The sequence below is a fragment of the Cricetulus griseus genome, chromosome 10 (assembly GCF_003668045.3).
Source record: "Cricetulus griseus strain 17A/GY chromosome 10, alternate assembly CriGri-PICRH-1.0, whole genome shotgun sequence".
Classification (NCBI taxonomy): Eukaryota; Metazoa; Chordata; class Mammalia; order Rodentia; family Cricetidae; genus Cricetulus; species Cricetulus griseus.
Window position 1 is genome coordinate 25,635,620 of NC_048603.1, and position 15,956 is coordinate 25,651,575.

Sequence of the window (15,956 nt, forward strand, 5' to 3'; positions counted from 1 at the left end):
GGATGAGAGATGGAAGAAACAGATGACCAGAAGTCACCTCTGGGAAGAAAGGCCATAGCCAGTGGTCCACAGTCTCTGTGAAGTTCATTTAAGAAAAGCCAAGTTCAGAAGTTATTCTAGAATGTCGGTGGCTGCTAGAGTTGAGTGATAACAGCAAAGGTGCTCTCTGAACTTTTCCTAATTCTTGCTGTTATAGAATTATTTAATGTAAAAGAGGAAGAAACACATTTGGGAAGGGAGGAATGGCGTGGACAGGTGCAGAGAGCGTTGTGAGATTGTTGTAAGTGCAGAACAAAGAAGCCTTGGGTAGAGGCTATCCTACTCAGTGCCATGGACAGGCATAGTAGGGTAAGGGCAAGGGTACAAGAAGATACTGTCCTTGGTCCTGAACCAAAACCACCCCCTTGGGCCTTGGTGCTTCTGTTTCTCCTGAGATGTTGGATCTCTGCCCAATTCCCCAAGGGATCAGGGGTTTTATGGTTATTTTCAGTCCACTGCTACCATCTATTATTGATCAAATTCTCCCATATGCTAGGCACCATGATGAGCAGATTTTACACATTGTATTAGACTGCTGTAATAATCCTCATTTTATAGACAAAGAAAGAGACACAGAATGAGTTCATAAATGGCAGAGTGGAGACTAAAGCCAGTCTCATAAGCACATTGCCCAGAAATTAGCCCACCATTCAAATAACACGTAGTCTAATAAGGCCTTAACTCACAGAGAACAAACCCCCATGAAGCCATAGTCTCAATACTTCCAGACGTTCTCATCTACAAAGGGAGGGTTATGTATTCCAAAATAGGCAATTAAAGCAAGAGTACTTCATAAGACCCTCTGCAAGTGCTGGCAAAACTTCCTATTCTGTGTTATTTAATAGGACTATAGGCAGAAACTTTAGCAGAAATCAACAGCATAAACTATATTTGACTTCCATTTCTCAGGGAGGTAATCCAAGGCAAAAGCTGGGGCAGAGAGATAGATAGAGTAGAACAGACATGACACCTAACATGGTTTCCTTTCCCTATAGCGCCCATTCTGAATTTTAGTTCTATGCTACTTCCTTTATTTAATGATTACTCTTTCTCTCCCTCTACACAATGATGTTTTCATAGCTAAATCATCATAGCTTGGCCCTGTATTGGGTACATACAGGATGGGCAATAAACATCAGGTAGGAAGAATTTAATATTGAACAAAGTGAAAGGACTTTATAAGTGCCTGTAGAGAAAGAGCTTGGGAATGTAGTAATGCTTATTCTCTTTTATTCTGAGCTTTGGAGATGGAGACCATAAAGTATTTGATTGCCTTCTGGCCTCAGATTCCCCAGCTAAGAATCAGTAATGTTGGACCCACAAAATATTTCCATGGAGTTAAAGCCAATAGCCCCCAGATCTGACAAGTTGAGTTTGACCCTTAGGACCCACATGTAGGTAGAAGGAAAGAAACAATTTCTACAAGGTGTCCTCTAATCTTCATAACTATACCATGGTGTGTATAGTTATGTACACACATGGGGGAGGAAGATAGATGACAGATAGATAGATAGATAGATAGATAGATAGATAGATAGATAGATGTTAAATAATGGATAGATGACTGATAGATAACGGATGATAGATGATAGATGGATAGATAGATAATTGATAGACAGATGTAATTTTAAATTATTTTTGAGTAGTTCTATCAATCTATAAGGGTAAACGAGATAAGGTGTAGAGTGATGATGTCAACTGTCATTTATTGATTTCTATGCCAAGCATTTTTTTACAGGCTGACTCTAATCCTCTTAATGGCTCTAGAAACCTTCTGTTATCCGCATTTGAAGATGAAACAACTAAGGCTTAGCAAGTCCCTAATTGTAGGGGAAGCTGTAGCCACGCCTACTTAGGGGCTGGCTACAGATGTGCCTGACCACGCCTTCACTAGCTGCCACTAAATCACAGTCCATGGAGGTTGGATGGTAAGGGTGCAAGGTAGGAGGTGGCCCTACTCTTCAGTTTCTCAGAGTCTAGGCAGGTACTCCCTGCAGCAGGATACAGTGAGAGCTAGAGCTTGAAGAGAGAAAAATCTAACAGGCTGGCACACTTCACCAAATATCCAAGTTCCAAGTAGGGTAGACAGCCATCTGGCTCCCCTGATGCTCGAAGCACAGCCACCTGGGTGCCCTTCACTCTTCCCTTCCTCCCGTCTCTGCATCTAAGACAAACCTGTCCTGCAGGAAGCCAGAGCCAGAGCAAAGAAGCTGGGCTCCCCCTCCCTGCTTTGTAAGCAGAACAGAGGACAGGAGGAAACTGTGCCAAAGGTCATGGTGTTCTGGTCAGTGTGTTCCAGCTTGGAAACTTTGAGAGCTGCCAGGGTCTAGGCAAGAAAAATGCTGCAGGCTCATCCACCTGCCAGCTCCCACAAGCTCCAGCTGCGCCTCAGCCTCCGCGGCAACTGCACCCTGCAGAGCGGGGCTGAGGTCCTCGGAGACTCGGTCTAGCCCCAGCAGCAGCTTGGGGACCTGTGGCTGCAGGAAAGGCTGCTCTGGAAAGCACACAGAGCTCCCAAGCCTGCCGATTGTCCAACGGGGATAACAATCATTCCTTCATCCCTGGGCTTTCTCTCCTCATTCCGTTGTTCAGTGCTGACTTCTCTCATCTAATGTTGATACTGCCTACTTCCTGTGTACCTGACACAGGGCCAGGCTATGAGGATCTACGCATGGAAACACCACTGCCCTTGTAAAGTGTACAGAGCGAGAGAGGCATTAAGCACTAAATGGGAAAGTTGAGATGGAATTAAAAATCTGAATGGGTGCTATGACGAAAGCCATCGGGACCCTAGGGAAAAAGAAGACAGTAGCGTGATCTCTAAGCAAAGACCTGGCAAGGTTTCTTCAGGCAGGAAACATTGAGGCTCAGGACTGGAAGGATCAGCAGGAGCTTCAGTGTGTGGCCAGCAGTGACGTTGAGGTGAGGGTTGTTTAGGAAAAGCCAAGTATAAAGGATCTGGAATGGAAAAAAAGAGAAAGATTAAGGCACCACAGCCGGGAAGCATAGTGCACTCGTGGACTCTGCAAATGAAACTGGAGGATGTAGAAAATCCACCTGTGTTCTTGATGACCCAGCTTCCCCTCAGAAGCTCTCAAAAGGTTCCAGGAGGAGGAGGTCTTCCAGCTGAAGGAACACAGCTGAAATCCGAACCAACAAGCTATCTCTCTCTCTCTCTTTTTTTTTTACATAATTAAACAAATGCAACACATCTTTACACAGTTAAGCAAATATTCTGCAACATAATCAAATGCAACACATCTTTGTATAGTTAAATAAATGTTCTGCAACACCAAACGTGGAAATATATGAGCCTATGGGGGTCATTCTTATTCAAAACATTGTACCTACTTTATAGGTTTATGGTATGGGTCAGATGAGAAAAACGCATGTATTTATTTCTCTTGGTCCTATGCTTCAGTCCGTGCCAACTTATGAGTGCTTACTTAATGGGTATGTAAAGGTTATTTGCAATTACAACAAGTGTCTTCAAAGTGTGTGCGTTACGAAGAATTGATAGAGAAAATGTGGTACATTTACACAATGGAGTACTACTCGGCAGAAAAAAACAATGGAATCTTGAAATTTGCAGGAAAATGGATGGAACTCGAAGAAACCATTCTGAGTGAGGTAACCCAGTCACAAAAAGACAAACATGGTATGTACTCATTCATATGCTGAGTTTAGACATAGAGTAAAGGATTACCAGCCTACAATCCACACTGCCAGAGAAACTAGAAAACAAGGAGGACACTAAGGGGAAAGGGTCACCATCCCCTGAGCAAATTGAGAGCATGGGAAGAGGGGGGAGGGAGCTACGAGAATGAGAAGGGAAGAAGAGGAAGGATGCAGAGGTCATGAGGGAGCAGAAAGGTTGAGTCAGGTGTAGATTAGAAGAAAGGATATGTGATAGGTAGGGTTTTAGTTGGGGGGGGTGGTAGGGGAGGACGGGAGGGAGAAGGGAACTGGGATTGTCATGTAATTCAATCTTGTTTGTTATTCAAATTTTAAAAGTAATAAAAAAGGAAAGAATAGAGGCACTGTGTGGGAAGACAGGATGCTGGAGAGATAGCTGAGTCCTATATCATGTAGGCAAAAGATAAACAGGATAATTTAAGAAAAACTGGCTAGAAACAAGCCAATTAAATATTAAATATTAAAATATTAAATATTAAATTCCTGTCCTTAAAAAAGAATAAGCCTCCATGTGATTTATTTGGGAGCTGGGTGATGAGCCCCCAAAGAGCACAAAGTAAAGAATAAAAAATAACCAACTATAAATAAATAAATAAATAAATAAATAGTGTGGTTACTAAAGAACAGCCTCTCTGGGGCGCACAACGAACGAAGCCAAATTCATAGGAGCCAAACCTATAACACAAGAAGTTCCCTGACCCAAGTCCCTTCCAGCTGTGAGACTTTGTGGGGTAGGGAGTGGGGACCACTTTCCACGGAGAATCACAGGCCACTGAAACTGGAGGGATCCAACAAGCTATCTTTAACACAGTGTATTTCCTCTCTTTCTTCATCCAGCACATTTTCCAACTGGTCTGGTGGGCCGTTGATCTGAAATCTGGAAGAATGCTTGCAGAAGTGAGGTAGGCACTCCCAGTCCCCGTCTGCAGTCTCCTTACCATGGGCTGCAACCTTCCTTAGGAAGGAGCTTGCAACAGACTGCTACCCTTGTCTTCAGGCATCCATACCTGACCAGCAAGCTCAGCAGGGAGCATGCTAATGATCACAGCCCGTGTCAGCTGCTGCCTTCTCTGAACTTCTGTTCTCTCACCAGAGATCAGGATGTCTACGTGAGGACAGTGGGAGTGCCTTAAGTGTCAAAGACTAAACTCTTAAAAGAAAGTCAAGTGGCAGAAAAACATGAAAATCAGCATGGTGATCTCCTCAGAGTGAAGCCAGCCCTGAGCAGACCATGCTGCTGCTGCTGGTGCTCCTGACAAGAAATACTTTACGTGATTGACATTTTTATCATGACCAAAGCATCACCTTTCTGTCTCTAGCTTCATCTTGAGTTGGCAGATGAAACGGGATTGATGCTCACAGCCCTAACGACGCTAAAGACGCCTTATAGAAGAAGCCATGTTGACTGTGCGACTGGGGTGACACAGACTAAGACTGAGGGGCTTAGCTCTGCAGGTGACTGGCCTTCCTAAGCCTCCTTCTCTGAAAAGTGAGTGCCAAGGTCCCTGTACCTGAGAGCAGTGGCCAAACCTTAACTCAATTCAGGAAACATTCCTACGCACAGCGTAGGTGAGAGGAACTATCACGGCTGTTTTCATCAATAAAGGCTGGTCTCTGTGCTTCAGTTATCCTGGCCACATCTCCCCAGGCTTGTCCCCAGACACAGCTGGTGGAAGAACAGATTTGTGCCATCGATGCACAATAATTCAGTAGGTTTCCAAAGTCTAACAGGTGTGAGTCTAGGCCCAACTCCTGTCACTCCAGGTGACCCTGGACAAATGACTTCTCTTAAAATGAGGTATTCCATGAGCACTTTATGTAATAGGAATATCACATCTGCTAGCCTGATTACAGTGAAAAATACATAGCTCCTGCTTCGTGACACTTTGCAGAAGTGGGGGTGTGACGTGACTCTGGCTTGCCACAGAATAATGTTCGGAGTAATAGTGTCCTTCAGTTATCTCCCTGCAAAGTGGGAATAACCATCATCTCTATTGCACAGTGTTGTGGGACAAATGGCAAAGTCCTTGTCATGCTTGGCTTGGTGCCAGGCACATGCTCACAGCATAATGAATGTGACATGCCAGTAATAGAAAAAATTCACTAAGTTACAACACTAGTGATGTACGAAGATTACCACACCACTCTGTCCTCCCTAGGAATTGAACTCAGGACCTCTAGGAAGAGTAGCCAGTGCTCTTAACCTCTAAGCCATCTTTCCAGCCCCTTTCTCTGTCCTCCCTACACGCATGTAAGGCACCCCAACAGTGTCCAATGGCATCTGTTAACTCAGTGTGTACTTTCAGTATTTACTTACGGCAGCTCACTCCACTCAGAGACTAAGAGAGTTCACTCGTGGACTAAGTATATCTTCTTCAAATTAAGACAGGCCTCAGACAAGGCCATGGCCCTGACTGATAGGAACCAGGAGAAAGGTGTAATTTCTGGTAACGCATAACTGTGTCTCTTGCCCTGTGGTAGTCAGTCAAGGTCTACCCTCCTCCGGTCAAGCACTGAAGGTCACATGCTGCCTGTTTGGCACGGCAGACTCTCTCACCTCACATAAGATTACTACACCAGCCTTCATCACTCCCACAGTGCCGTCACTCATGTAAGAAGGGGCCATGCTCTACAAGAAAACACCACCCGGGTCCTAAGTCAGCCACCACTGTGTGCTGCTCAGCGAAGGCTCTCAGTTCTCCAGCCCAAGGCTGGGCCTTCTGTTTAGTTCATTCATCCATTCATCATTTCTTGAATGTTCACTGCCAGACAAGTAGAGCACAGACACATGAAGCAAGACCCCGCCTATTTTCTTTGTGAAAGCAGACTACAAACAGAACATTTGGATTCAGTGTATCAAACACAGTGGCAAAGCCGGCAGGGAAACCTAGACAAATGCATGAAGGATCTTGGCTCTTTGTGAAACACTGGGAATGTTGGAGAAGAGACACTTGATATCGTCAAGAAGAAAACTGGAGCTGGGTGGTGGTGGTGCATGCCTTTAATCCCAGCACTCGGGAGGCAGAGGCAGGCGGTTCTCTGTGAGTTCGAGACCAGCCTGGTCTACAAGAGCTAGTTCTGGGACAGCCTCCAAAGCCACGGGGAAACCCGGGTCCTCAGGAAATAAAACAATGAAGAGATAAGAAGAAGAAAGAAGAAAGGATAGAAGAAGAAGAAGAAGAAGAAGAAGAAGAAGAAGAAGAAGAAGAAGAAGAAGAAGAAGAAGAAGAAGAAGAAGAAGAAGAATCTCTCACAACCACTCATCTCACAAACAGGTATTGAGAAACATTTTCTAATTCAACATATTCTCTGGTAGCCTCCCCACCTTTCCGTCTACAATCCTATTCACCAGGCTCTCATGACCTGGCTCTCAAATCATAGGAGCATCTCCACGCAGGCGAAGCTGGACCTGCTTTGCTCTCTGTCATGACTGCAGCACGCAACAGTAGTAGGCATGACACCAAAGTTTGTCAGTTAGTAAAGCAGCATTTGATAGCCCTGCACGGCGAAAAGTCCATGGTAGACAGTAGCAACTCAAGCACTGCCTAGACACATGTCAAGAGCCAGTTAACAACGTAAGTTGGCAACAAAAGAATCTAGATGGGTGATCAGGATTGTAGAAGTGGAATAGAAGGGCATGGTCAACTCAGTTCAATTAAAATCAACCAACAAATAATATTCGTACCTTCTAGAAGAAAGGAAATCCCATGTACAAGAGAGAATATGAAATTAAACAAATGAAAATAAGCCCTTACACTTAGCGTTTTAACCTAGTATGGCATGCCCATACAAAAGCATAGAAACAACCTGCATAAATTAGAGTCTGTGAATATTCAAGAGGAGACGCATCAGAGAGACTATGGAAAGTACTTAGGAAGACCTAGAATTAAGCCCTTCTGTGTATGTTCAGATGACGTGGAATGAAGAAATCATTCCAGGAAAAGAAAGTATCGCTAGAAAGATGAAAGGGGGTTTATTCTTTTCAGATAGTCCACTCCAATAGACATCCGAAGACAGCGCTCAGGATAGACAGAGCTGGGAAGGTGAGGACAGACAGGTCCCTGAGGCTCACTGGGCCAACCAGGCCACCATATTGGGAGAGTTGTGGCAAATGACAGACCCTATCTTTAAAGGGGGGGGGATGTAGCACCTTCTTCTTGCCTTCATTTACATATGCATTCGAGTTCATACATACTTGTATATGCACGCCAGCTCCCAGACATGGACAGGTAAATACACACTAAGTTGAAAAATCAAAACTGTACCTTGAGACCATTTATAGGCAGTGAAGCAGAAAACACACATTGCCTCTCTGCTTTCTTCCATAGAGAAACAACCACTAAACATTCTACTCTGATATGACTTCATTCAGGGCTACTCACCTCAAGCCTCAGTCTCAGGAGTGGATAGGAAGAGTCATCCTAAAAACTAATCTCTGTTGCAGTAATGACCAGTCCAGTCATAGGCCATTTGCCCCCAAGACATACAGAGCCTTTCTCTGAATAGATTTCTCTGATGTTAGAAAAGAGAGCCCTCTTCTAGCTGCTGCTGTTAACCTTGGAAGAAAACAAACTTGAAAATATCTGTAGTTATCTTCTCCCAAAGGAGCTTTGTTGTGTGGCATGATACCAGCATAGAAGAGAAGCCAAGGTGAATAAACAAGGGAGAAAGGACACGCAACGTACTTTAGCTCTTAGCAAATGGTAAATTGTGAAACCTGAGTGGTTGAAAGTGTGGGGACCAGCTAATTTTCAGAGAGAAATAGCATCACCTCAAATCCCCAAATCCTAATCTCGGAAGCGATATTACCCAATCACTTACCTGATGGTCAAATTAATCTATCTTTTGTTTATGCCTTTCTCATAAGAGTAAGAAAGAAGTCCCTTCAGCTTCCTTAGGGTAAGTTCTACTCATGGAACTAAAAGTATTTTGTGCTACTTGGAGTCTCATCCTTGTGGGGCATGGCCAGGGACAGTGGTGGTGATGAGAATGTGGAGCTAAGGAGAATGAACTATTAATTTTCAATCAAGGTTCTTTGGGTTGCAACAAACAAAATAAAGCAGTACAAACTGGCTTTGGCTTATTTGTTCAGGTAGCTGGGAGAGTGGGCATAAACTTCATGCATGAAAAGTCTGAGAAATGATTGATTGCAAGAGCCCAAATGAAATGCCATTTCTCTCCATCTTGCAAATCCACTTGATGCAACTTGTCTAAGGGAAATGTTCCAAAAGATGTCAAAGGGCACAGGCTGTGCAGGTGACCACAGATAAAATTGGTGACTGGCATCCCATCAAAAACTATGTAAATTAGAAAACACTGGAACAATTCTTAGAAGTACCACTAAAGGCAAAATGAAGATTAAAACCCATCATACAAAAATTGTTGAGCTGCTGATGTAACTTGGTGAGGTATTGCTTGGTTGGCAGGTGTCAGCTCTTAGATTCCAGCACATGAAGGATGGAAAAAGGAGGGCAAAGAAATAAAGGAAGAGGAAGGGAATTAAAAGGAGAGAAAAAGCAGAATTGTGAACCTAATTCTTCTATTTCAAAAATGAAAGTGGAATAAAAACATTTCCACTAGTTTAACATTAACTCAAAGATGCAAATTGTAATTCTTAGAAAGTCACTAGAAAACCACCAAAAAAATATGAGCACAAAGCTGTTGATGACAGTTTCTGTCCTTCCCGGTCCCATAGCCATTTAGTCCCAAATAAATATACAGAGGCTTATATTAATTATAAACTGTTTGGCCTATGGCTCAGGCTTCTCGTTGGCCAGCTCTCTCTTAATTATTAAGCCATCTCCATGTGGTCTAGGCTTACTGGTGATGCCCGGGACTCTTTTTTCCTTGGCAGCTACATGGCAACTCTCTAGTGACTCACTCTCTGTGTCCTGTTCCAGAATTCTCTTAGTCTACTAGCCCTGCCTATAGTTTCTGTCTGGCTACATCCTGCCTGTCCATTGGCCAGAACAGCTTTATTCATCAATCAATAAGAGAAACATATATTCACAGCATATAGAAGGACATGCCCTGTCACAAAGCAGAGGAGCATATTAAATACTAAAAAGTTCCTGACAAATGAGAACACAGAAACAGACTGAATAAGAGATGAGTGAAGTAGCACAGAGCAATATGGCTGACCTGAACATAACCAAAACCAACAATTACACTTATAATTTAAGAAAAGCAGCACACAAGAGAAAGACACTATACAACAGGGTTCAAGCAGAGGGTTTTTTATTCGGGAAAGGGATCATAAAAAGGGGAAAGGGAAGGGGGGAGACCAGACTCCAGAGACAGGAGCAGCAGGAGAGAGGAAAGAGGAGGAGAGAGAAAGACAGAGAGAGGGAGAGAGGGAGGGAGGGAGGGAGGGAGGGAGGGAGGGGAGGGAAAAGGAGGAGGAGGAGGAAGAGGAAGAGGAAGAGGAAGAAGAAGAAGAAGAAAGAGAGGGAGAGAGGAACAGATGAAGAGAAAGAGAGAGAAGGATAGGAGGTGGGCGGGGCCCTTTTCAAAGGGAACATATTGAATGTGCACAGGTGGTGCTCTTAGTGGCTGCAGCTGAGGGCGAATCCCATCAGAACCCCAAGGACAGGCCTGAACAGATGCCTGAATACTAACAACACTCTCTACAAATCTGCTAAAACCTCTAAGTAAAAGGGAGAATCAAGCTGTATGAAAACCCAAAGAATGAATATATTCTGCATATATAGAGAACATGTACTTGATACTAAGAATATAAATCGATTAAAGGAGAAAGATGTATCGTGCTAATAAACATTAGAAACCAAAAATGTCTCAATTAATATCCAACAAAGTAAACAGTGATTAGCTAGAGACTTGGCTCAGCAGTTAAGGGCATTTGCTTCCCTTGCAGAGGACTCAGGCTCAGTTCCCTGCACTCACATGGTGGCTCACAACCAACCATAGGCATGGACAAGGAACACATACACGCATGCTGGCCAAACACTCCCACACAGTAAATAAACATCGAGATTAACAAACACATTAACAGACTTTCATGATAAAAGGTCAACAACCAGAGGGAAGGGAGGAGAAAAAAGAGGGCAAGAAAGGATAGTTTTAAAGCTGATTTCTCGTCACTAATTATCTGATATGAAGATTATAGTGTTCAGAACACCATGCTCTCTCCTTAAATCAGCACATGCAAAGCATGTATTTCACTGACATATATCTGTACTAATTTTATTGGAATAGTTTGTTCCCCTCCAGAGCAAAAGTTGTAGAAATGTGAAGGTCTGCTTTTGTTATATTAGGTGTACTTCCATGCCCCAGCATCTGGAACAGTGGTAACACATCCTAGTGCTCAAAAAATACTGCTTGAAACAGGCATGCTTGAGGACACTCATGAAAATGCTGCCAGAGAGGCAGTGACTGCACCCCGCCTCCTGAATGCTACTCCTGCTTTCTTTTCCTCTATTCCCACACCGAAGGAAGTACATCCGCCAATGTCTGTGAAACTCAGCTCATAGTTCAGAACCCATTCTCATGGCAGTCAAAATAAAACAAGCATCTGGATGGATGAGACAGGAAATGACCAATAGCCACAGCTAATGACACAGCTTTTGGCTGGGGTGGGTGGTGTGTTGTGGGGGGTGGCTCCTCTGTGGAATGAGCCACAAGGAGCCACAGGAATGTGAAGCAGGAACATTTTTAATGATTTTTCAAATGAAATGATACAGTTTGCCTTCCAGTTACTCTCTGATAAACCCGACAGTCACCCTACAAATTTCAACCAGCATTTAGTCAGCATGAATACTCCTTGTCTCCAAACCTCCTCCTCCTCCAAGGAAAGTGGTAAGTCACACTCAACAGATGGGAGGATTAGAACACCTCATCTCTGGAGAGCAATCGACCCTTCAAGTGTCTCATAAATACTGTAGGTCCTTAGCCCAGAAAAACCTATTTCCACAAGACTTTTTTCATGTACTTCGATACAGTTGAACGACCACTGAGAGTTGTTGCTTAGAACACATGGTCTCAAGCAACGTGTTGCATTTTGTAGAACCTAGCATCCAGAACAGTAAACATCTCACCTAAGCCTTTAAGGAGCAATTGCACACAGACTCTGCCCCATTAGTATTTTGCTTTACGTAGCAGACAAGAAATTTGCAGCCATCTCTGATGAATATGGTATGTGGCTCAGCTGGTTAGTATCCAGTTTGGAGAGGAAATGCATGAGTAAAAAGTAATGAGATTAGGGTCTGTGCACGAGAGGAATGCTGACTGCAATCCTGACCCTCTCCTTGAATGTGTGGTTGTGAATCCATTACTGAACAGTCCTGAACTTCTGTTTTTTATTAGTCTGGGAGGTGGAAATTGAACTACCTGGCTCGTGTGCCTTTTGTCAAAAACTAAGGGAGATAATTTTGCACAGCGTTTCGCTGCGATTGGTAGTAGCAGAAGTCTCTTTGTGGTTTTAAAGCAATGTTTATACACATGCACACAGGTATTTGTCAGGTACAAAAGTAGAGAGGAGGCTATGGAAACATGAGGGGGAGAAGAAGGGAGGGTAATAGAATATATATAAGAGTAGAAAGAGAACTAATTGAGGGTGCAAAAAGAAAGGGGGACAGTGAAACCTGTAGGGGAGGAAATGAGCAAGAACAAAGTAGACACACTGTATGTGAAAATGTTGCAAAGAAAATCGTTGCTTCTTATGGCGAGTTATGTTGGTGGTGCACGCCTTTAATCCCAGCACTCGGGAGGCAGAGGCAGGTGGATCTTTGTGAGTTCGAGGCCAGCCTGGTCTACAAGAGCTAGTTCCAGGATAGGCTCCAAAGCTACACAGAGAAACCCTGTCTCGAAAAAAAACACACAAAAAAAAAGTTTCACATTTTTAAAAGTTGGAAGATAACACATTTTTTTAGTCAAGGCAGTGACAGTGGGCTAAAGGTCTTGACATCCACTGTAACAAGCATTTTTTTTCCCCCCACAGGGAGCTTTGGGCAATTAGCAGAAAAGCCAATCTCAATCTCAAGAGCCAATCTCCCACTATGATGTAGTGGATGAATGCTTCTTGCTGAACAGATGTGGTGATCATAGAGACAATCTTAAGTTCTCTTGAGATTCGGCATTGCCAGTTGTCCATAACTGCCACCCCTTGCTCCCACCCCAAGACTGGCTGTGAGGTAAATTCAGGAAGGGATGTCAGATGTGGTGGCTCGAGTGTTGTCTTCTGCCCAGCACTAATATCTATCACTTCCACTCATGCTGAAATGGTAGGGCAATCCCCTAGGAAGACGGGCAGTGTCCTTCGTGGAACAGAACACACTCAGCAACAGAACATGGAGCTACAATCTGAGACCGCAAACAAAATGACCGGTTGAGAAAAAGGAGTCCTCAGCTGACGAAGGACTAAAGTTGCCACCAAATCGAAATGAAAGGAGTAGGTTAGGAGACGAGCTACAGACTGCTTCAAACCTGCACGAGAAAGAGGGAGACAGAATGAGTGTTGCTGTCACCTTTCCGGAGAGAGGGTGTTCCGGGTGTTTGAGAAGAGCTTCCTGGCATACTTGGCAAGCAGGTTCTGCCTCAGTGGCACCTAATAAGAGGTGGATCTTAGCATGGCCATGGTATTAAAACTGTGATTCTTGTGCTTTCCATGTTTATAAGATCCAAAAGTATCTCTGTGTGGTGGTGGTGGTGGGGGTTATGGGATCCCATTGCACATCGTGGCTGGACCCTGTAAAGACGCTGAGAACTTCCATCCAGCTGTGATGATGTGATGATCTCTAGATAACAGCCTAGAACCCCCACCTACATACTACACTTTACTGAGTGCATTGCTATCTATTTTTCCCACACTTCACCCCTACACTTCCCCAAGTACAGCATCCCGAAGCTTCTAAGTACAGGATGTTTCCCAGGGTCTTTGAGATCCAAATCATGTATGAGGCACTGCTCTGATCACCTTTAAGTCAGTCTCAGCCTCCCTCCCACCCTCCCTTTTTCCCTCCCTCCCTCCCTCCTAGTTCTCCGGTCTTACTGACTTTCCAGTATCTACTTCCAAAGGACGATATTTGAAACCAACACTACTCACTCTCCTACTTTTTATTCAGGGTCTATGTTTCCCTGTCAAGTCTCCTTGCGTGTCCAACCCAGGATGTAACTGGCTTTGGGTTGTTTTAGTCCCTGCTCTGGACTCCATCTGCCCTGGCACAGAAGGTTGAGCCTGCTTCTCATTGTAACAAGGTTGCACTAATTAGCTGCATTTGATTTTGCATAGGGGAAAAATGCAAATGAATGCAAAGCAGTATGCAAATGTGCAGTATCTTGGCTCTCTCAGAGACTGAGCCTGCAATGCTGATGCCAATGACAATGTATATTAATAGCCACCTACGCCAAGCGTGCTCTGTTTTCAGATGGGGTGAGCATCAGGGGGATTCTTTTTTCCTGCTAATAATTGTGACTTTATACAAAATTCCAAGTCTATGATCCTGGACAAGAAGCCCACAGATCACAAAGCTGTCCTTTCTGGAAAGAATTCTTGGTGCAGCTGGGTTTACTGGAACATCAAGCAGACTTGGAAACTGAGTCACATAAACTGTAGTTAAAGTCTCACTTTCAGCCTGGCACAGTGGCATAGCCCCATAATTCCAACACTTAAGAGGTTCAGCCAGGGTGAAATCTCAAGCTTGAAGCCAGCCTGGCCTACATAGTGAGATGTTATCTAAAAAAAACAGAACCAAACAGAAGGTAGTCTTTGCTTGGATGAGTGGTTTAACCCAAAAGTCTGCTTGTTTCTAAGCATTGCACTTTAGAGCAGGAGAGCAGCAGATGGGGGCTGAGGGAAAGGATGCTTCCCTTCCCTGAGATTCAGAAGACACCAGTCACGTCCATCTCTTCTCATAGGCCTTTCCCGTACGCAGGGACTGAACTAGAAAGTAACGAAGAGTGGGCAGAGCCCATCCCTGACCTCAGCTCCTGTATCACTTGCCGTTTCATCAACTGAATCTTTCTAGAAGAAAACAGTGAAAATAAAACACAGCCCCGTCATTTTATACAAAGAGCTCCAGGACCGTTTACAGCCCCCCAGAAATGAACAGGGGACTCTGCCTGCTTCCAAATGTGTCGTCGTCTGAAAAACAGTAGCTATCCTTATAAAATCCACCGTAAGAGGCTCAGGGCTCCCTGTCTCACCCATTCACCCTGGAGCATTTGCTTAGCTTATCTCTCCTAAGCAGACGAGAAGTTTCTCATGGACAGAAACATTTCTGAATTACCTCTGTGTCCTTAGCAAGTAGAGGAAGACCTGACAGATCAGGTGCTTGGGAGTGTGGGGGGAAATTGAGGAACGATGGGGTTCGCAAACAGCAAGAAGGGTGAAGAATACAGAGAGAAAGGCTGTAAAGGAGGATGAAAGGGGGAGGAAGGGAGGGGTAATGGAGGAGAAAAGGAAGAAAGAAAGAGGGGAAGGCGGGCGGGCGGGCCCTCTAACTTAGAGAGAAGAGTGGGTTCTCCATGGAAACACAAGTGTCTGTTTGCTTTAGGATGCCACCAAAGAGGAAAATTGTAAATCACTTTCCAGGCAGGAGGCAGGATGATTTCTCCAGCTTTGACAGCTAAATTTGAAAAACACTTCTATCAGTCTCCATAGATTCTGAGCCTCCCACCTAGGCCAGGTGCTATGCAGCTATAAAAAAAAAAAAATATAGCAGCCACAGACACACTATTTACCTTAGACTTTACTTACAGACAAATAGTCTGTCGGAGTCATTTTGTCACCCACCCACCCCCATTCCTAACTGCCAAGGAGAAAGGAGTGGAGTAAGAGAGAGAGAGAGAGGAGGGGCAAAAGGCAGCTGAACAGGCAGAGAAATTGAGGCAAAGCTTGCTGACCTGCTGTGGCACCAGGAAGGCTCTGTCATCCAGACACAGAAGAGACTCTCGTGCCGAGCAGGAAGGCCTGGGGAAGCCTCATAGCCACTGACCTGCTTGTCTGGGAATGAGAAGTAATTCTTCCTGCTCTCAATGGATGGTGACAGGAATGTAAATTGTGTGCGTGTGTGTGTGTGTGTGTGTGTGTGTGTGTGTGTGTGTGGTATGTGTATGTATGTATGTGTGTATGTATGTATGTGTGTTTATGTGTGTGTGGTATGTATATGTATGTGTGTGTGTGTATTTGTGTGTTTACGTGTGTTTATGTATTGTGTGTTTACATGTGTGTGGTATGTGTATGTATGTGTATTTGTGTGTATGTA

At 44.2% G+C, this 15,956-nt stretch overlaps 1 long non-coding RNA gene across 1 annotated transcript in view; it reads right to left on the reverse strand.

Moving 5' to 3' along the window:
• Nucleotides 1-15,956, reverse strand: part of LOC113837465 — a 193,612-nt gene that overhangs the window by 60,880 nt on the left and 116,776 nt on the right. Inside the window, exon 11 of the long non-coding RNA XR_003488041.2 lies at nucleotides 2,872-2,997. This is a non-coding gene — a long non-coding RNA (uncharacterized LOC113837465). The remainder of the gene's footprint in view (nucleotides 1-2,871; nucleotides 2,998-15,956) is intronic.